The sequence below is a fragment of the Artemia sp. Qi Xiang Cuo genome, chromosome 14 (genome assembly GCF_049724085.1).
Source record: "Artemia sp. Qi Xiang Cuo chromosome 14, ASM4972408v1, whole genome shotgun sequence".
Taxonomy (NCBI): domain Eukaryota; kingdom Metazoa; phylum Arthropoda; class Branchiopoda; order Anostraca; family Artemiidae; genus Artemia; species Artemia sp. Qi Xiang Cuo.
In genome coordinates, this window is record NC_142807.1 from 53,645,665 (window position 1) to 53,668,360 (window position 22,696).

A 22,696-nucleotide genomic window follows, 5' to 3' on the forward strand; every position below is an offset into this window, starting at 1 on the left:
CCAGAAGCTTTTAAAATTGCTTCCGATGGGTTCTGGTTTTACATCCCCTTCAATCTAAAATTTATGGAAAAAAACTTTGTTTTTATATGTACAATGGTTAGGAGACAAATTCATATTAGGCTTCCCAGACACGTACAATGTAATTTTATGGAGGAGGATGCAGAAAAATGTTACCAGCTCTACACAAACAATACAAATTTCTGTTTCAGGTGAAAGGATGTTTTATGATTTGGAGGAAGATTAACTACTTGCCTCCAGGATATCCAATAGAGGAAGCAAACTTGCTTGAAAGTTTTTTAGCTTTGTTTTTTGGGCGAGGAGGGGGAGTAGGGGGCCTTTCTAGCCCCTGGTTTCCAGCTATCACACTTGTGAAGCTATGAAGAAGACATCCCAGGGCCTTGTCAGTGGAGTTCTGGTATATAATGATATGCAATAAGCTTTACTTTGGCTTTTTTTTATAGTAGTTTCTAAAGGGAACAAACATAAATCTATCCTTGAGCTATTCCTGAGATTTGTAAAGTTATGTCTATCCTTATGAGTTGTATAAAACAGAGCACTTCCAATGGATCATATGAAAATAAAAATGTAATGAAAGTGGAGAAAGCATAAAATATGAACTCAGGAGGTGTGAAGTGGAGACCTTGGCTGAAATTGCCGAGGATCTGGAAGATGCAGCTAGACGGCATGATAATAAAATGTTGTATTGACATGTTAATAAATTAAGAGAGAGTAGTCAATCCGGATTTGTCCCAGTGTGGTCAAATCCCTCTTTCTAAGACTATAATGAGAGAAAGTTTGAGATGGCTAGGGCACGTTGTGCGGATGAGAGATGACAGACTGCTGAAGATTTTTTATTTTCGGCCAACCACCTAGGGCTAAACGAAAACCAGGTCGTCTGTAGTTGGAATGGAATGATGTCATTAAGAAAGATTCAAGGGAAATGGGAACTTCCAAGGAGGGTGTAAAAAGGGGGCTTTGAATAGAATAAGATGGATTGGGAGCGTGTGTAGCTGTGTTGGCCTCAGGTGACTTAGTGCTGCGGTGAGTTGTTAACAGTAGTAGTGTTTCCAATACATCAATAATTACTTCCCTTATGTGTATATATGTTGTGAATGATGGGTTTATCAACCAGCATTCCTTTTTTATGTTTCATTTTTTATTTTTAGGAAGGAACAGCTTGGAGAACAAAAAGATTATTTTTCAACCTTATCTGAAATTACAGAAGAACTTTCAGTAAATCCTAAACTAAACGAAGTAAAGCAGTTGGGAAGCGGTGGAGGTTCTTCTGCTATCAATGGGTCGGCAACATTTACCGATATTGACTTATCTGGAATTCCAGATGGAAACTGCATTGCAAATCTAAGACATTTCCTCAGTGAAGTAGCTTCTGTATTCGCACACAAGATTAGTTGTAGACTCTCATATGAAAATTTGATAATAAAACAATTACAAAAGAAAGGCCTGCAAACTGAAGTGAAAGTTAAATGTAAAAAGTGTAACTGGGAAAAGAGGATTAAAAATGAACCAGAATGTCCAGTAACAAGTGTAAAATAATATTTTTCAAGCTTTACTACAGAAAGTAAACAAGTTACTTTCTCAAAAAAAGACTCAATTTTAAAAGGTTGCTTGAATTTGAAGGCCGTTTGGGGAGCCATGGGCACTGGAGGTGGATATTCTACACTGTGTGAACTCATCGGAGTGCTTGGAGTGAAGCCAATGTCGCAAATAGTTTATTCCCGTATTGAAAGACAGCTGGGTAGTGCTTGGATGAATAGTTTGTCGGAAATTTTGCGAGTAAATGGACGAGAGGCCTTACAATTAGCCATTCATGAAGATAGGTATAAAGAGGACTCATACTGGACAAAAGTGATATGTGATGGAGGGTGGAATAAGCGTAGCAAAGGGCATGATTATTCAGCCAAAGGATGTGTTGCGGTTATCATAGATGCATTTACGAAAAAACTGTTATATGTTGGCATAAAAAATAAATACTGTTATATGTGTTTTTCTTCTGCAAACTCTAAAGTAAGTCCTAAAGACCATTTCTGCTTTCTGAACTATAACGGAAATTCGAAGAGCATGGAAACAGACATTCTAGTTGAAGGCTTTCGTTCCAGTGAAAAGATGCATGGATTACAGTTTTTAGAGCTTATTGGTGACAGTGATTCAAGTGTTTTTTATAAGCTAAAACAGTGTGTCTCTTACAGTTCAAACATACGGAAAGATGAATGTGCCAATCACGTCACAAAGAACTATACAACGCATCTATATAACTTGTGCAAAAATAAGAAAGGGTTGTACCCAAAATTTCTTCCCAGAGGAATTATCCAACAATTGACCAAAAATTTAAGAGGTTCGATCAAAATAAATTCCGAAAATAATGGAACAGCGCAAGAATTGAAGAACCTGTTAAAAAGAGGTTCGTACCATGTTTTTGGAAACCACATAAAATGCGATTCCGGTTGCCCTAAATTCATTAATGACAAAATAGAAAGTCGGTGGAATACTCTGCCCATGCACGTGTTTGAGGATGTTATGACAGGGGTAGAGGTTGTGTGTCGAAAATCAGAGCAGCTCCGAAATGACGCAACTACAAACTTAGCTGAAAGCTACATGTCAGTTGTTGCAAAGTTCATCGGGGGAAAGCAAATAAGCCGGTCTAAGGGAGGTTCATACCAAGCAAGAGTAAATGGAGCCAGCCTTGCTTATAATTCAGGTCCGAAATGGCATCAATTAGCTTGGAAAAATATTTTTAGGTCCAGTCCTTCTTGCTTGACGAAAAAGTATTGCAAAAAAAACAGCAGAACATCGCTTAAGATCTAAACGTAATTTGACCAGTTATTATAGTTCTCTTGGAGGAAAACATTTTGCTAAGTTAAAAAACAGAAATAACAACTTTGGCGATCGGGACTATGGACCAAACTGCAATAAGCCAGATATGACTTCTGATAAAATAAGCTCAGCCAGACAAAAATATACTAAGCAACATTTAAAATTGGATAGTGCCAGTATTAGCCGTTTGTTTTATAATACCAAGGGGCAATCAAAAAATGAGAACTGGGTTGAAGAGAGATCTAGGAGAATAACGAGCAGTTATTTTCATAGAATTGCAACTAGAAAAAATAGCACTAGAGTTGCCCCAATTGTTAAGCAAATTCGAAATTTGGCACCTAGATTCTGCTCTGCCCTTATGAAAAAGGGTTTGGATTTAGAAGTAGTTGCTCTAGAAGCGTATGAAAAGAAATTCAACTTAAATGTCATAAAGGGAGATGAAATAGGACTTAGTGTGCATCCACAACATCAATATCTTGGTGCATCTGTAGATGGATTGCTCTCTGATGGCACACCTATAGAGATAAAAACTGTACATAATATACCAGAATTCAAAACCATTTATGATGCTGCTCAGTCCAAAAATCTAGTCAAAGGATTTTTTATTGAATTATCCAGAGAATGTCTTCAGTTAAAAAAAAATCATAGGTATTTTTCCCAGATACAAGGCCAACTCGAGATACTATATAGAAAGATATGCCACTTAATAGTTTTTAACTCCATTGATGACTGGGAAATAATTACAGTTCACCGGTCAAAAGAATACTGGGCGAAAGTATTTCCAAAGCTTGAAGCTTTCTGGAATGAATCCTTACTAGCCTACCTGAAATTTTAGACTCGCGGTTGGTAAGGAATAAGGAAATCAGAGAGCCTATGGTCTCAGAGGATATGAACATCAGAGAGCCAAGCTTGTCTCAAGAAACCAAAAGAGGGAAGAAAAGAAGGTCAAGTTTAGTTGACGTGGACAACAGGAAAAATACACAGAAGGGATCGGGAGACAACGAAGAATCCACCAGTCATTCAGCGCATGAAAACAGCGGTTTTGAAGAAATATTTTGGTCTGATTTGGAATAAATGAATCTTTGTGTTTGATGTATTTTATGTGATGCATTTTGATGTACTTGTATTTTTGATGTGATGTGACAGTGATGTGATTATTACGGCTCTTTAATTTTAATTAGTAAGTGTATAATGCATAATCCCAGCTTGCTGTGATGATCAAAGTCGTGTCCTTTTACCAGGCTTGCCCCATATCCACCATGCTTGGCATAGTTCCAACACTCTTGGCATAGCTCTCAGAGGCCCGCCGTTCTTTGCACACTCCCACCACGCTTGGTAAGCACTGCCTGGTGTACATGATTTCAGAGAGTGGAAAGCCACTCGATATTCCATCTTTTTCTTTCCACCATTTTCATCGTCACTTGTCTCATATCCAATGCTGTTGCTACAGTGAAGCAGGAGGTTGATTTACATCATCCTTGACTTTTTGCATGTGTTTAACAATTTTTTATTTGTGATGTGATAGACAGGCTTTTACATATATCGATTTTCATTGTCACTTGTCTCGTATCCATGGCTGTTGCTCCATTGAAGCAGCAAGCTGATTTACATTATCCTGGACATTTTCATGTAACCTTTGGCATAGTTTTTTGTGTCTCGCAATATTTCTTCCAATATCTCCACTGTTACATATCTTTTAGCCACATATTTCTTTGTTCTTCACTTTAATTTTTGATTCGTCCTGATTTCCATTGTAGTGTGTCTTGTAACCGCATTTTTTGTACTTCACTTTTTTCCCTTGCTGTTGCACTTTTTTCCCTTGCCGCTTATCTTTTAACTGCATATGTCTTTGTTCTTCAATTTCGTTCATCATTACTTTAGAATTTTTTTTCAGTGACCGCATCACTTTCGTTTTTGACTCGTTGCAATTTCCACTGCTGCTTATCTTTTAACCACGCATTTCTTTATATTTCAGTTTCGTTTTTGAGTCATTGTAATTTTCGCTGCCGTTTAACTATTAACGCTTATTTCTTTTTTCTTCAATTTCGTTTTCGACTCATAATTGTATTTTTCGCCAGTATTCTAACGACATATTTTTTTTTATTCATTTTCTTTATCATCAGATATTTTTTTCAATACCCTTTGCCTTAGCTGCTTGGATTAGTCATGTCACATTTGATGATCTAGAATGTTCATTTTCACAGATTGCGGATTTACGTTTTTTAAGGTCGTCCTCTTGATCTTGTCTCATTTGATGCTCTAGTTTGTTCATTTTGAGCAATAGTTAATTTATGTTTATGTCCTTGAGATATTATCAAACTGCTGGAAATATCTTTTGTAAATAGTATCATTACATTTGGTATTTTATACTTAGCCATGTTTTTGTTTATTTTTACATGAGCCATAGATACTAAAAATGAAAGAACAGCTCCTGACGCGGAAATGACGTATTTGTGCTTTTGAAATATGTTCATATATATGACATTACTCATATGAATTATTTTTTGAAATTAGGGCTCTTAAAAAATTTCTCAAGCTTGTGACCCATCTAGATGTTTTTTTTTCAGGCAAAATATACCAGGGTGCCAATTTAAAACAAAAATATGGAGCCGTTGAGGGGGAAAAATTTACAAATACATACATGCATAAACAAATAAATAAATGAGTATTTATTTTTTTACTTAATTTCTGATCATTTTTTTAAATAATGCCAGAAAATCTGGCTAAATCTACACGGAAAAATCACCTCCCCACAAAAATATCCTATAGACAGTTAAATCCCGGTGAAAATTTAACCAGGACAATTACCCTCAACATCTCAGTGGGTAAAATTGAGTCAGTAAAGCTAAAACAAGACATATAAAAATAATTTCGTACATGAATTACGGGAGAGTCCCCCATGATAAAATTTCCCCGTTAAAGTTCACCCCCCCCCCCGAACTTCCTTCCACATGGAAAATTCTACCCTTGGAAAGTTATCCCAGCAGAAAATTCTCCCCTACCCCATCCTAAAAATGTATGCATACTTCCCAGTAACAAATACTATACGTAAACAATGGCTCTTTTTTTCCCAAAGTGACCCAATCAAGATTAATTTCATATGCAAAAAAATACAATTTTTAGTTCAGAAGTGGTTATATTTTCTTCTACATATCCTAACCTGCTCATCTAATTTGATCTTCATAGAATCTAACGTGCTTTTACTTTTGTTTTTTTCTCCTGCGTTAAACTGGATTAACAAAAAGAGCCCAGGTGTCGAAGACTAATTATGTTTCTGTCAATAGTCTCATACCGGGTTTGCTATCGACGAGATACAAGCAGTGGCGTTACCAAGATCTGTAAGACCAGTTTCGAAAATTGAGCGGGAACAATAAAGACAATTACCCTTAAAGGGGCCCAGAATCTATTTTACATGAATTATGAAAAGGCATAAAAAAAAGCATCAAATGATGTTTGCACTTTCATCCTAGCTAAATTATATGGTCAACAGCAAATTTATCATGAAATTTACCCACCTTCACCCCCCTAACGTGCAAATATATGCACTGAATTGTCAACAGCAAAGTTTCAAATCTCAAAATTCAGCACTATTTTTGTTGATGACATTTGAAAAAATTGAAACAGAAGGAAAACAGTATATTTGAGTTGCCTAATAAATGAGGTTTGAATTGTTATCAATAAGTATTTTTGGAATATATTACTCTTGAACAACTTATTTATAAACTAGTTATATGTTCTTAACCACTTTTCATTAACTTAACTAGTTTTGATAACTTTTTTGTGCAGTTACAAAAATGAAAGGTGAATTTCTAGGTGGCCATATAATTTAGCTAGGATGAAAGTGAAAACATCATTTGATGTCTTTTTTTAAGCTCTTTCATAATTCAATGATTGCTTTTTTTGCAAATTGCATCTTGAGCCCATAAATGGCCCCCAAAAGTATTTTATATGAGTTATGAAAGAGCATAAAAAAAGCATCAAATGATTTTTCCACTTTCATCCTAGCTAAATTATATGGCCCACTGCAAATTTACCATGAACTTTACCCCACCCCCCTAATGTGCAAATATATACCCTGAATTGGAATATACCCTAAATTGTTGACAGCAAAGTTTTAAATCACAAAATTCAGCACTATTTTTGTTGGTGGCATTTGAAAAACTTGAAATGGTTTGAATTGAAAATCAAGTATTTTGCAGGATAGGCTATAACTTCTATGTGTGGTTAGAAAAATGAAACACATTTGGGGTCCCTTTAAGGGCTCAAGATGCAATTTGCAAAAGAAGCAATTATTGAATTATGAAAGAGCATAAAAAAGACATCAAATAAAGTTTTCACTTTCATCCTAGCTAAATTATAGGGCCACCAAGAAATTTACCAAATGAAATATCTTTGGGGCCCCTTTAAGAGCTCAAGATGCAACTAGCCCCAGAAGCAATTATTGAATTACAAAAGAGCATAAAAAAGGCATCAAATGACATTTTCACTTTCATTTTAGCTAAATTATAGTGCTACCTAGAAAGTTACCTATATTTTATTATACTTATGTAAATTTCATTAGGATTAACCAAACTTCACTTTTCAAGTAGTTGGCATTATATCATACAAGCGCTATGAGTACATCACTTGGTGCCTTTTTTTTATGCTCTTTCATAATTCAATAATTACTTCTGGATGAAATTACATTTTGAGCCCTCAATAAAAGGTAAAACAGCCCATAGAAACCAAAAGTAAAAAAATATGTTTCTAAAAAAAACTGTCTTAGGCAATTAAGGAATGATGATTATTATTTTGCTTGGCTTTAACAGTAAATTGTTATTTTGAAAACAAATATGCACAAACTTTTTAAGAAGAAAACCTGAAAACTTTTGAAAATGATGTCCCAGCAAAACCAGTGTAACTTTTTAGGAGTTTCTGGATTGTGTCAAGAAAAATTGCAAAACTTGTTTTCAAAATAGCATTTTACTATTAGTGCTAAGGAAAATAATAATCACAATTCTTTAATCAGCTATAAATGTCAATTTTTTTCTCATAAGACAGTTTGGTAAATGTTTTGCAGTTCATATTACTGACTTACTAATAAAGTAAACTTATCACTTGTTGTTTTTTTTTTTCATGCTCTTTCTAAATATAATAGTCATATTTTTCACAAATGAATTTTACCCACACCCCAATATATACCTATTCAAGGTATATATTTAAACATTAGGGAGGGTGGGGGTAAAGTTTATTTCTGATGCAAATGAGAGGTAAAGTTTAAACTTTACCCCAAACCCCACCTAATGTGCAAATATATACCCTTAATTGGAATCTTACCCCCAATTGAGTGGGGGTAAGATTCATTTGCAACAAAAATGATTATTATATTTGTAAAGAGCATAAAAAAAGGCATTGAGTAGTAAGTTCACTTTATTTGTAACTCAATAATACAAACTGCAAAATATTATCAACAGTCTTTATAGAAACACATTTTCAACTTTAGATTTCTATGGGATACCACCAGATGGCTAATTTGACAGTGTATATATATACAAATATTTAAATTCGCCAACCAGCCAACCAGTATTTTAAGCACAAGAGTCCAGCTGGGCACAAGGAATCATATTAAGAAGACAATTCTTACTCCATAATATGGAGAATAATCTTAGTTAACACATTTTGCAGGGGGGGGGGGCCTTCATCTTCACTTATGTCCTTGTTTTTCTAAGAAATTCATGAATTTCTTAGAGCCTATATATTCACAGAATATATACCCCCACCCCCCTAGTGTGCAAATAAATACCAAGAATTGCATCCTCAATCTAAATATAGGCTAACATCCATTTGCATCACAAATGAAGTTTAGCCTACTCCCATATTAGCCATGTGGTGGATGTTTGGTTTCTATGGGTTGTTCTGAGCTTTTTTAGCCATTTAAGGACTCAAGAATTTTATTTGCCTTAGAAATCATTTTTGAATTATGAAAGAGCATAAATAGGCTAGTCATTAAGGGTAAAATTCTACTTTAGCAACTTTTGGCTGTCTTGGAAAGGTGTTAAGTTAGGAACATGAATCTTTCAGGGATGGGTCTATAGGCTAAAAGTATGTCCTGGGAAGGTATTTTGAAGTACCTACCTTCACTCCTTCTCTCTCTAGAGGGTCCTGACCTTTAAAATCTGTGGGTTATAAAAATGAAACCTTGCAAAATACATCTTCTGCTTAAATGAAGTGCAACAAAATTGTTTTCAGCTTCACAAATTTACTCAATCCCAATTTAGCCTATAAGGTTTTAAAGATATGAAAATACATTTCCTAAATTTTGAAAAAAGAACATTCATATGGCTTGAAATTTTACTCTAATAGCATGAATTGCATTTTCAGAATTAGACCTAGAGAAAAAGAAACTGATAGCAGAAAATTAAGGTAAAATAGGCCTAGTTCCACAATTTATCAAACTTGAAGATCTCATAGGCCTACTGGGCTGATCTGAAAATAGAGGCTTGAATATTACTTGTTTTAAATGCTTCAGAAGCTTGTCAGCACTTGTTATCTGGCTTAGGTAAGGCTAGCCTAGGCCTACTTAACACCTCATCTGTCTGAAAAAGGCATGCTCTAAAAATTCGGATATTTACAATATTGCCATTTCACAGAAACAATTGATGATAGCAGCATAGTAGAATACCGCTGTTTTGTTCGGTGTTTTGGGCACATATCGAATTTAGCCAACTGAAAACTCTGGTATCCTGAGCTGTGTTGGATAAGTTCTATTTTTTTTTACTGCTCATTAACAGGGGCATAATTTCGTCAGAATCCTTGGGGGAGGGGCAAATTTGGAGCCGATTTTCCCAAATCAAGTGAAAATGACAGTAAAAACTAAAAAAATAAGCCGTTTGATACCATAAATGTACTATTTACTACTTTAAAAGTACTATAAAGGTACTTTATAGTACTATATAAAGGTAACTTATAGTACTATAAAGGTAAATATGTACTAAAATAATGATTTGTTTCTGTTGATGCTTGAATTATGCTGGTTTATCTTAGTTTTGACAAGATTTTCGAAGAGACTAAGTTTCAGCTGGTGGGCCAAACTGTGGTCGGGGGGGGGGAGCAACCTTGTTTTTTTACATTTTTGTAGACACCTTTAACATCATATTGATCAGAAGCTTTCATTTCACACGCAAATACACACACAAACACTTGCGCGCGCACACACACACACACACGTGCACATGCACAAACAAAAAGATACACACACACATAAATACACACAAACTCACATTATTTTTCTTTTTTCAGAAAAAAGTGGTTGTTTTTTTCGAAATTAGTGTTTAAAGTTTAGTTTTTTTTCAAAAATTAGTATTTTAACTTTACTTTTGCTCAACCATGAATGTTTAATTAATTTTTTCTAATTAATTTTTTTTCGATTTAAAAAAAATAATGTTGATATTTTTTGTTTTTAGAAGTAAATGTTCGAAATTTTCTTTTTATAGAATTTACCGTTCGGATACTTTCTTTTTTAAGAATATAATGATGAATTATTTTGTTTTTGAAGCTTCTGGTAACGGATTTTTGACTTGTTCAAATTTCTGTTTCGTCAATAGATTAGGCTTCGTCAATTATGTGCATTGATACAGAAACTTTTCTTAAGTGAACCTCATCCCTGATAGGTTCAAGTACAGACTACGGTAGCAGAACAAAATCCCCCTGGAGCATCAACGGCCGAAAACCGGGGAAATGGAACATATTTGAAATATACAAGTTACTATTTCACTGGGCCAAAAATACGTGAAAATTTTCACTTGCTCTTTTTTTCTCTCTTGAGCGATTCTAAAACCATTTCACTAGCTTCCATTGACTTTCCGTCAGAATAAAAAGACAAAAATCAATCCCATATACACGACTGTTAAGACGTAAAGATAGTCTGTTCAGGTATTTTAGCAAAGACATCAAATGGTCAAGAACATTCATTAAAACTTGTTTATGTAATAAAGTTTGTCTATACCACTGTATATCGTAAGCTGTAAAATAAAAAAGGGAAGAGCAAACTTTTGTTCCTTAGTTAATTGAAGTTCGTGTATTGAAGCTTATTCACAGAACTATGGATGTGAGCTAAAATTTGCAATATTTAAGCATTTATTGTTTACCAAGTTGATTTAAATTGAAGTGAGTTGGCGTTTTATGTAATGAAGTTTGTCTATACTATTGTTTGTCGTAAGCTGTAACACAAAGTGAGCAAGAGCAAACTTTAGTTGGTTAGTTAGTTAAACTTTGTGTAATGAAGTTTATCTACAGCACAGTGAATGTGAGCTAAAATTAGCAATCTATTAAGCATTTATTGGTTACCAAGTTGAATTAAATTGAAGTGAGCTACCATTTTACATATGAAAGTATTTCTAGGGAGTTTGGTAGAGAGGATTTTAATTTTGAGTGGTTAGGGGAGTGCTTGCAAATCAATGTCTTAAGGGTGTAAGAAATTTGGCATGATTCCTCCATCTCATGATGGATCATAAAGCTAAGTTCTTGCATGATTATGTTAGGATTTTTGTAATTTCTGTGTAATTGTTGTCTTCTTTATATGTTTTGGCAGGGCCTATGGGCAATGAGCACCAATAAATTCTGTTCTATTCTACTAAGATCCAATGATCAAGAATAAACTTTAGTTTTTACTCAGATAAAGTTAATTAGAGTTTGTGGGTTGAAGCAAGGGCGTATGGAGGGGGAAACAGGGTCAACCCCCATATCCTTCACCCACCTTCCACCTAAAAGCCCAAACCTTCCCGAATTTCTGGGAACTTCTTGTTCATATTATTGTTATTTTTCTACTATCCCCTCCCCCAAAAAAAATATTACGTACATGCAAGAGTTAAAGTGAATCTGAATCTAGATCATGAAATTTTTCAATGGTACTATAGTTGTCAGGTATAAAATACAAGAAACTAGAGTTAGCTTTTGTAATCTTAGTGAGTTGAAATGGAAGTTGTCTTGTCTAAATTTGATACGATAAATCAAGATCACCCAGTCAAACAGAAAAGAGAAACATTGGACTTAATAATGGGTATTGCCAAGTAACGGAGGCAAAAAAATTTCAATCTTCTCATTTAGGCAAGCCAGTTAGCTTCAAGCTGGGTCAGTTCGCATCAGTGATGCCAGGTGCCTGACATAAGATAGCGCACCAAGGGTAGCTATATATTTTATGGGAGGAGTTCGAAATTCAGGAGAAATTAGATCTTGCAGGGGTGAGTGCAAAAAAAAATCAGAGACAACGTTACCAGATAGGTACAAATTGTGTGAATTTTGTCTTTCAGAATACTAGAACCCAAAATTAGCAGGATTCAGTCTTCATTGACAGATTTCGCCACCAGATTCCAAAATATGAAACTGTGAAGCACTTTTTGACTGATTACATGCACTCTTGTGGTCGAAATTTTCTGTTCTCAGTTTCTGGCTTGACAAAAAAGGTATTTCCCTCAGTTCTCTGGTGTGTCAGAGAATTAAATAAAATCAAGAAGTAAAGAAGATCTAAAAAAAAAAAAATACTTGCCAGCATCTAAGGTGGTATTTTACATTACTTTCTGGCTGATATTTTGAATTACTCCCTATTAACAATGGAAATTGTGATTAAATAACTAAAAAAGCAATAGTTACTTAGTATGCTGGTCTTGTAATATACATAAGTTACACAAAAACGTGGAAGTTAAAGGCGCATTTGACAAAGATAACTCATAGATGGGATTTTCTAATGAACAACAAAAGAGAAGCATGATGTTTGAAGGTCACATCTCTCCTTAGGTAAGTAACATCAATGTTTTTATGACATCGCAATTTTAAGTTTTAAAAGTTGTAAATGCTCAAACATAGTTATGAGAACAAAATATTTCGTAGCTTTCAAAATATAAATTAGAACGACAAGAACGACCAAGTCAAAGATAGGAATTAGACCGGCCGTTATTAATGCAACAATCTACAAAATTGCGGGTCAAAGACAATGTTCTGAGATTTTTTGTCATGAAACAGAAGCCAAAGACATACATATGAGACAAAATTGTACTTGGCAAGGTCCTTCAATAGTTATTTTATTTGTGCTTCCCTTTTAATGAACTTCAAATTAGTTTTGTACATTTTTTAATCAAATATTATAATTACCTTTGACTAGTATTCAAGATCATTTAAAAGTTAAACAACAAAGAAATAAAATATAAATTTAAACTTCTAAAAAATAGCAAACACTCCTTCTATATCGCCCAAAATTTCCTCAAGAGTTTCATTTTCATTATTTTGTCATTGTTATTGTAAAGGCCTAATGTGCCCACTTTGCGCCGAATTTTTTTTGACATGCGCGAAATCGGCGCAATGCAACAGCTAAAAAAATTCAATGCGCCATCACCTCAAAAAATCACCCAAATGGCGCAAATACGCACCACTTGGCAGCACAGGTTCGCATATGTTTAAGGCCTTTCTCCATTATGGCTTTTTCAGGCAAAGTCGGCCGAGCGCCGTTTCAATGTAGACAACCTTTGATTGCCGAGTTAGACTTTTCCTTAAAAAAGCCACGTCTCATGCGCCTTATACGGCTATTGTGCCTTAAAAAGCCCTAGTGAAGACTAGAGATGCCCAAAAAAGCCATAAATTCGTTGAGAAGAAGCAGTATAGCCTATTAAGAATAATTCTTATTTGTCTCAAAATGGAGTTAACAAAAAAGATAGGGAGATTCCAAAACAGCATCTAAAATGGAATAATAAAAAAAGATTTCAATCTCATAAATCTATGGGCAGATAGTTTTTCTGACTTATAAAGTATGAAGGAATGTTTTTCATAATTCAGCTGAGCAGGGTTGCCTCCCCTAGTGATTTATTAGTATTTCTAGCGATATTTTATATTGCTGAAGAAAATCACTATATCAGCACATAAATCAACCAAAAAATCACTAGAATCTAGTGATTTTTTCAACGGATGGCAACCCTACAGGTGAAAATTTTAAATCAAACAAATGGGGGAAAGGCGTCATTACATCTAACCGTCAGGAGCACTACAAAATCTGTCATAACATCGAAAAAAAAATCCGTCAGAACCACTAACCGTCATAACATCTAAAGTTTTAAAACTTTAGTTTTTTTGGGTTTGGGGGGGAAAAGGTACCTAGGTTAGGTTATGTTACGTATTTAATATATGCTGTGCTTTACCCCAACCCCCCTGATGTGCAAATATATAGCCGAAATTTGTTTCTAAACTATTATATACTTATTACTATAATATAAACTTATAAATTTTTTTAGATGTTATGAAGGTTAGTGGTTCTGACAGATTTTCCTTTTAGATGTTATGACGTTTAGTGCTTTTGACGGATAGTCGAAATGGTAGCACCTCACAAATGGGATGAAAAGTCAAAATTAAAAAAAGAAAAAAAAGAAATGGTGTCTTTAGAACTGCGATGAAAAATACAAATATACAGTTGACCTCCACCAGCATGAAAGAGAACGTAACTGGATAGGAATTAGTTCAACAAGAATTAACAAAAACGCAGGCGATGGACCAGCATCTATTAGGTTTTATTGCAAAAACATCCCAGTTAAAAAAAAATAATAACAATGTTTTAATAACATGCATATTTAACAAATGCTTCCATTTTATCTTTACATAGCACAAAGATTTATTTGGTCTGAGCAGCCCAATGCATAAATTTGAGGACAATATTCTAGTTCAGCACCACCATTAGGATTAGCACCAAATAGTCCCCCTTTTGCTCACCACTATCATTGCTTACCCAACCCTAAGTATCAATTCACATGTTTAGACGTACATTTTATTCGAAAATTATAAGTTACGCTCTTGCTTTACCCTGAAAAGAACTTAGGATTAGTTGTCTATCATAAATTTTGAGTAAGGTACTGATGATCATGAGGAACAGTGGGAACTCGTCTGCACTACCCCAAAAGTAGCCCAACTCTCGTCTCTAAGACTTAGAAACGTCATCTATTGCCCTCAAGATGTATTCTACTAGTAAACACATAAAGAAAATTACTTTCACAAGCATGTAATAGGAGAAATTACAAATTAACCTAATATATGGTAGTTTTCGTGGATTTCCACAGCATCATTAACTTATGATAGTATGAATGAAAGATTTCGTAACATGTTTAAAAGCAGAATAGTAAAGGTGCAGTGTGTTTTATCCACAATTGAAAATACTTTAGGATTAAATATAAAAAAAGGTTTTTCCAAATGAAAGTAAGAAGCAGCAGTAAACCCTAAAATTAACAGAAATTTTCCTGTATATGAGGTGGCCTATCCCTTTCTCAAACCTTGCTTTTTACGCTAAAGTCAACATTTTTTTTTATAAACTTTTATAATTCTCGTTCAAAATCAACGCTCCTTTTGTTTGAGTAGTCTTTCCTAAAAATCAGAACAAAAAGTCACACTTTAACGAAAAGAGTTATGGTTCAGGAAGGGACAGCTCCCCTTATATACAGAATAATTTCTGTTAGTTTTAGAGTTTAATGTTACTCCTTACTTTCAGTGGAAAAAATTTGTTTTGTTATTTAACTTTTGACCGTTTTTCAAATAATGCCAGGAGATCCCCTTCTCCCTGTGTAGAATTTCTCCTAGAAAATTCCCCCGGAAACTTTACTCCTAATGGAAAATCTCTCCATAAAAAATCCCCCTCCCCCTAAAAAAATTCCGCTTATTTCCCAATGACAAATGCTATATGTGAGCAATGTGAAAATTGTGTAGTGCTTATAGCCCTCTCTCTCTAGGGACTGTGGGACGTCATGTTATCTCCAGCGGTATAGTTATCAAACCTTTCTACTATGCTGAATCAAATGGCTATCTCAAAATTTTGATTAGATGACCTTGGGGGAAAAAGTGCGTAGATCTTTTTGGTCGCTTAAAAAGGACACTAGGACTTTTGATTTATGATAAAAGGACCTTTCTCCTAATTATCTAGGATAAATTGTTTGGTACGATCACACCAGGGGAAAAAACAAAAAAAATAAACACGCATCCGTAATTTTTCTTCTGGGCAAAATTCAAAGTTCCCCATTTTTGTTTATAGGAGCTTGAAATCTCAACAGCAGGATTCTCTGATATGCTAAATCTGCTGGTGTGATTAATAATATTTTTTGCAGCACTAAACATCTTTAGTGTGATGATTGAGGGGTAGAGGAGGAGGGTACCCCTAACATGGGGAATAGTGTGTTCGAATTAATTTATTATGTTGCTCTTTACTTTCTGTTGAAAAAACTTTTACTTATTCACTTTTAAGAAATATCTCACGTCATTAGACGTACTTTGTCATTCCCTCTGTCAGTTCATCCCTGTGCTCTTAGTTTCAAGCGTATTTAATTGCAAAATTTTTGTTTTTTTATTTTAATTTTGGATTAAGAATTATCAGTTTCCGTCTCTCAAGTGACTCAATATGTCACGAATTTACAAAATATTTAGAATTTAGAGGATTACAAAGTGTTTGTTCCGTAAAATTTTTCTTCCTTCATGAAACGACCTTACAATGTCATGTATCAACTAAAGATTTGAATTGCTTAATCTATGACAGCATTTAAAGAGCTAAACTAGTTTTTAATTGTTTCGAATTTTGCAAGGTAAAAACTGGGGGCAACATTCCATCAATATTTTTTTTTGGTACTGGTGCATTATGCGGGCATCGCTATGTATGTATGTATGTATAAATTTATTGAATATCATAAATGTAAAATACAACACTGATGGAGTATAAAGAAAGAAAATGGAAAAAAACAAATAAATTCTGACAAATACAAACAGAACCAAAACAGAGAAGAACAGACAAAAAGAAAAACAATTACAAATAGGGGCAATTATATGTAAGAACAAACCTATTATCAAAGACGGACATTTTCAGAGGTGCTTTCACCAATAATCTGCCTCCGATATCTCTCATTTCTTTTCTGTACCGCGGACACTGGACTTGCAACTCCATACCGCAAGGATAGTGAGCTGTTATTAGTCCAGAGAGGCAGCCTTAGCAAATATTTCGCATACTCGTAGGGATATACTTCCGTATATCCTTAATATCTGAAGCAGTAAGAAGAGACCAAAATGGTGCAAGGGCAAGTAGATGCGGAACAGCAAATCCACTATAAACGCTAGCTAGGATACGGTGGTCAAATTTAAGCTTTAACGTAACTATTAAATCGTACGCGTTCCTAGATTTTCTGACAAAAAAAATCTTTCAAAATTTGACGCGTGGTGCGAAGATTTGACCCAATCCGTACACCCAGATACGTCAGTGTATCTTGGGCTTTAGTAACATGTTCACCCAACTGAACATTTTTTGGGCAATCTAAGCGGTGATTGAACACCAGGAACTCGGTCTTACTCTCATTAAATCGAAGACCCATACGTTTATACTTCCTATCGAGAATTCGAAAAGTTTTCTTAATTCCAAATGCTGTTCTACTAATATCAAGGATGTCATCAGCATAGTTAGCTAGCGAAACATTAATACCATTAAATATACATATGGTTAGAACTTTCTGTTGTGGCACAATAATAGTATTATTAAACAGGGGGGGGGAGAAGTAACACAACCCTGTCTAATGCCCTTTTTTACTGGAATTGAAGGAGTGAGTTCCACCGTACCAGGTGAGATGGTAACCTTAACTTTGGCATTTAGCTTTTTATACATATCACGTATCGATTTGATGACAGAAATATTGACTCCACGCTTAAAAGCATTCAAGAACTTGACTTCTTTACGGTGCCTGCATAATGCACCAGTACCAACTTCTTTTTTTTTTATCGCAGATGAAGACTTCAGCTCAGATCAACGATTCTCAGTTAAAGATATTTCTAAGAATCCGTGGGATGAAAGTACATTCTTAAATTCTTGCAACCAAGGTCGTATTTTGCTTATTTTATTGCTCACTGTTCAACTTTGTCGGAAATAAATAATAAGAATTGGTCAAACCAATGCAAAAGAAGTAAATTCAGTAGGCGAATAACTTGTTTAAGATCAGAAACAGATTTTAATTTCTTAATTTAAATTTGACCGATTTGGCGAAACTGCGAAAATTCAAAGTTAACAAATTTCGCATTTTATCACATCCGTTCCAAAAATTTCACTTGGATTTCGGAAAGAAAAGAGGAATAGAATTAAAAATTCGTGCGAAATTTAACTAAATCCTCAAGTTTTTTTTTCAAATTTTCATGACAATTTTAGATTTTGATTCGGCTTTAACTATATTGAATAACTAGACATATCACCACAAGACTTTCTTCACAGAAGTTGCAAATTGTACTCCTGAATTTCGGACCTTCACTATCGGATTTTGGAATTGGTATCAGATCGAAACTTTGGACTTTCTGAGATTCCGCTGTAGCTACTCCGTCTTTTCTCGGATTCAGTGTAATTTTGGACTTCTGGTCAAAATTTCACCAAATAACAAAAAGTTTGGTTGATGTCCCACCCCCTGTTGTGACGCCCCTGCTCGTTACAATCAATATAGACAACAGCATCCACTTAAATTTACAAGCATTGCGGCTTCCATTGTTCAAATCTTGTCCTAGTTAAGGTTTCCGAACTTGGTCTAATTTGAATGATATAATGACTTTGCAAGACGTAGTTGTCTGTTGTTTTTCGTACTCTTTCCCTAAACAAACAGTTTCCGAACTTCTTCCGTATTCCGCTGCACACAAGAAGAAAAGCTGCTTCACTCTTGCGACAGACACTGGGTTGAAAGGTATGATACTGCAATTACTGGGTTTTATTAAGCACAACGACAGGTATCACGAAAATACAAACACGGAAGGAAGTAAACGCTACCCTTTATTGAAAAGCAAGAGATTTAAAAGTCCTAAAAAAGACTCTTGATCCTACAGATTTTTAAGTGTTGTTGCTTGAGCCATGTTTTCGTCGAATTTACGAGTGTCATTAAGTAGTACTTGCCCTCGGAGTTCTAAAGCGCTTTAACAGGGTTGTATGTTTATTCGAATTTGAACAATACGTCACTCGTGGTGTTTTGAACAGATTTGAAACTCTTCCCAAATAAGAAAAATCACCGTCAGCCGGCGGCGTGCCGCCGGAGAAAAATCACAGACATTAAAGGAGAATTTTCCAGAGAAAAATATTGGGAGGGGATACTTTATGGGAGGAGGGTAGAATTTTCTGGGAAAATTCTCGGTACTCCTGTATTAAACGCACTCTTTTATATAGTGCTAGGGTAAAGCATAGCATATATTATTGCATAACCTAACCTAACCTAGGCACCCTTCCCCCCACCCCCTTAAACCCCAAAAAACAACAGTTTAAATATTGTATACGCAATGAAAACCACGCTATCCATTGTATTATTACCCTATAGCGGTGTCTTGAATTAAGTCGTCAAAAACAGGTTTTTAGTGACTGGTTTGCAGTGACAGTATATAAAAGAGTGCGTTTAATACAGGAGTACCGAATTCTCTAGGGGATGGGTGGGGATAAGCCAGACCCCGTAAGTCCCGGGGGCAAGGGGAGTCTAAACACACACAGATGTTTGGCGGCCTAATTTTCAGTTACTATTGGCTATGACTTGTTCTTTACTAAGTTGCAGATATCGCCTTAGTCATGATTCCATACTGATGATAAATATACGGTTATAAATATGCGGTTATAAATCAAGGAGTTTCTTCGTTGTCATTTGTTCTTGGTCGCTACCTAATTACTTCCTTATTCTTAGTCCATATGGTGAAATTAATCATGTCAAATGACAATCAGTGCATTTTCATAAAGTCTTTGTATCTACCAAACTAGGATACATTATGTTCACAATTTATTTCTTAAGGCTATTAACATAAAATTCCAAGATCAATGAAAATGAAAACCGATTGTTTTTAATTACACAGGAAACTTACACAAAAATATATATATATTTAAAAAAACTAGTATAACTGACACATGTGCTGCATTTATGCAATTTTTGACAGCAATTGACTCTACATTAAAAAATAATAAATAAATTAAAATAATGGCGTAGCTTTCCTTTGAAGGTTTGGTGCTTTTAAGAATTCTTAAGTACCAAGGAAATGGGGTGGTGGCGGTGATTTTTTCATTTTGGTACTTTAAGGATCCCTTTAAGTATCAAGAATACATGAAACCATGAAAACGATCACAGAAAATCAAGTGTAGCTTTGTGTGTGTGCATTTTTCGGTAGTTGGTATTTTGGTTAGGTTAGGTTGGGTTAAGTACTTAATATAATGCGTTCTGGGCGGCATGCTTTACATAATTCTCTGTCGTAGTTTCCATAATTTTGTTTCTAAAGTATTATTTTTTTTTCATTATATTTTGGTATATTTCATTATGATTAACCTGACTTCACTTCTCGACTGTGTTTGGTATAATACGCAAGTGGCCAGTTTTCTTTGTACTTGACAAATTTGTCAAAACAATCAAGCTAGAAACATGAAAACGTACCCAAAATAATTTGAGAATATGAGAATGTAAAGAGTTGACACAGTTATAGGCACAGTAAGACAGTTTTTAAGATTTATATGTGTCTTGCGGATCTCAAACGTGTGAACTAAACATGACAGGAGTCTCAAATATTAAACAGGTTTTACCTCCATTATAGGTATAGCCATAAATAGGTATAGCCAATACCAAACGTAGTTTTTTTCAAACAGTTCGTGGTAACGAACTGTAAGTAAGGAGCGACCCGGCTAAATGGTAACCGAAACTCTAAAAGACGGAATTTTGATACCAATAGATAATTCAAAAGAATCAGATTTTAATTCTGATTTCAAATATATATGTTTCATTAAGTTTAGTCTTACCCATCAAAAGTTACGTACCTGAGAAAATTTGGCTGATTTTCAAAAAAAGGGGGAAAGACCCCCTAAAAGTTATAGAACCTTAATGAAAATCACACCATCATATTCAGCGTATCAGAGAACCCTGTTGTAGAGGTTTCAAGCACCTATCTACGAAAATGTGGACTTTTGTACTTTTTGCCAGAAGAAAGATCACGGATGCGTGTTTATTTGTTTTTTTGTTTTTTTTTTGTTTTTTTCCCCCAGGGGTGATCGTATCGACCCAGTGGTCCTAGAATATTGTGGGAGGCTCATTGAAATGGAAATTAAAAGTTATAGTGCCCTTCTTAAGTGACCAAAAAAATGGAGAGCAACTAGGCCCCCTCCCACGCTGATTTTTTCCCAAAGTCACCCGATCAAAACTTTGAGATAGGTATTTTGTTCAACATGGTTAAAAATATGAAGACTATGTCTTTTAGGAAGACTTAATCCCCCAAAGTTCCCTGGTGGAGGGTTGAAAGTTATGAACATTACTCAATGTTAACATATGGTATTGGTTATTGGGAAGCATACAGCCGTTTTCAAGGGAGATTTTTTCTGGTAAGGGTGGGGGGTGGCGGGGTTGGTTGTTATATGGGAGGATCTTTCCATGAAGGAAGTTTTCATGGGGGAAGGGACATTGCTATGAAGGGGCTTCCAATTTCTCATCATTATTAAAGAAAAATATCAGAAATCAAATAAATAAAAAACAAAAATTTTTTATAAATAAAAAGTTTTCAACTGAAAGTAAGGAGCAACATCAGAACTTAAAACGAACAGAAAATATTACGTATATGATTGGCTTCATGCCCTAGTCAACACCTCGCTCTTCAAGCCAGAGATTTTTTAGTACTTTCATAAGTTTATTCTAACTAGAGGCCTTTGTGATTAAGGGGTCATTTTTAAAGAATTGGAACAAAATTCGAACTTTAGCTTCAAGAGTAAGGTATTGACTAGGGGGTGAACCCCCTAATATACGTATTAAAAGTTTATGAATATAGAAGTTCGTTACGTAAGTTAATTCGTAAGTTACATATATTTATTACTAATAAAAACGTTCATAAATAAAATTAAACAAGTTTCGAGAAAGCCATTTAACCAAATAAAAGTAAAATTAATATGCAAATTTTGTTTTAATTATTCATGTACGGTGAGCCAAAATCAAAACCTGCATTAATTAAAAAACGTTCAAAAATTAAACAAAAAAAAACAAGTGTTTTTAGCTGAAAGTAAAGAACGACATTAAAATTGAAAACGAACAGAAATTATTCCGTATATGAAAGGGGTTGTCCCCTCCTCAACGCCTCGCTCTTTGCGCTAAAATTTTTTATTGTTTAAAAAAAAGAGTTGTGAGAAAGTCAAACAACTCTCAACTCACAACTCTCACAACTCTTTTTTTAAACAATAAAAAACTTTAGCGCAAAGAGCGAGGCGTTGAGGAGGGGACATCCCCTTTCATATACGGAATAATTTCTGCTCGCTTTAAGTTTTAACGTCCTTCCTTACTTTCAGCTAAAAACACTTGTTTTTTATTTAATACATATCAAATGGAATAGGCATATATGTTAATTACAAATTGCATCTTGTTTCTGCTTTTATATTTCAAAAATATGCGTTATAATAATTACAAGTTTTTTTTCTGCTGAAATTTCTAATATAATAAAATGAAAAATATTTTATACAAAACTTGTTTTATTGCAAAATGTATATTTTAACTATTTGTTTGTCATAATATTTTTGAAAAATACAATTTGCAGTTGAAAATTATTTTTTATCTAAAAGGATTATATTTATCTTTAGAATATTATTATGATAAGACAATAATGTAGAGTTAAAAACAATTTGTGAAAAGCTGACGTACCTTGAACAATGGTAACTCTGAATTCAGGTTTCAGCTAGCAAAATTAACATTCCATCTAATCAGAACAACCGGTAGGCACGGTTGCCAGTTTTATGGCAGAGCGTATAGCCCAAACAGGCGTAATCACTAACCCAAAATTAGTGAGCGTTATTATAGTTCTGGTGTGGGGTAAACGAGGAAGAAATGCAATCGGTATATCAGATAATCTTCACATAAGTATAGGT

General features: G+C 34.5%; 1 protein-coding gene and 1 pseudogene across 1 annotated transcript in view; one reads left to right on the plus strand and one right to left on the minus strand.

The window, feature by feature from the left end:
- The window catches only part of LOC148944620 (uncharacterized), a 97,610-nt gene extending 88,182 nt beyond the window's left edge, over nucleotides 1-9,428 (minus strand). The window contains exon 1 of the mRNA XM_089100220.1: nucleotides 9,323-9,428. The gene's annotated coding sequence lies outside the window, so the exon portion shown is untranslated. The remainder of the gene's footprint in view (nucleotides 1-9,322) is intronic.
- Nucleotides 1,654-3,612, plus strand: LOC148944621 (uncharacterized; annotated as a pseudogene).
- Nucleotides 9,429-22,696: the final 13,268 nt, after the last annotated feature.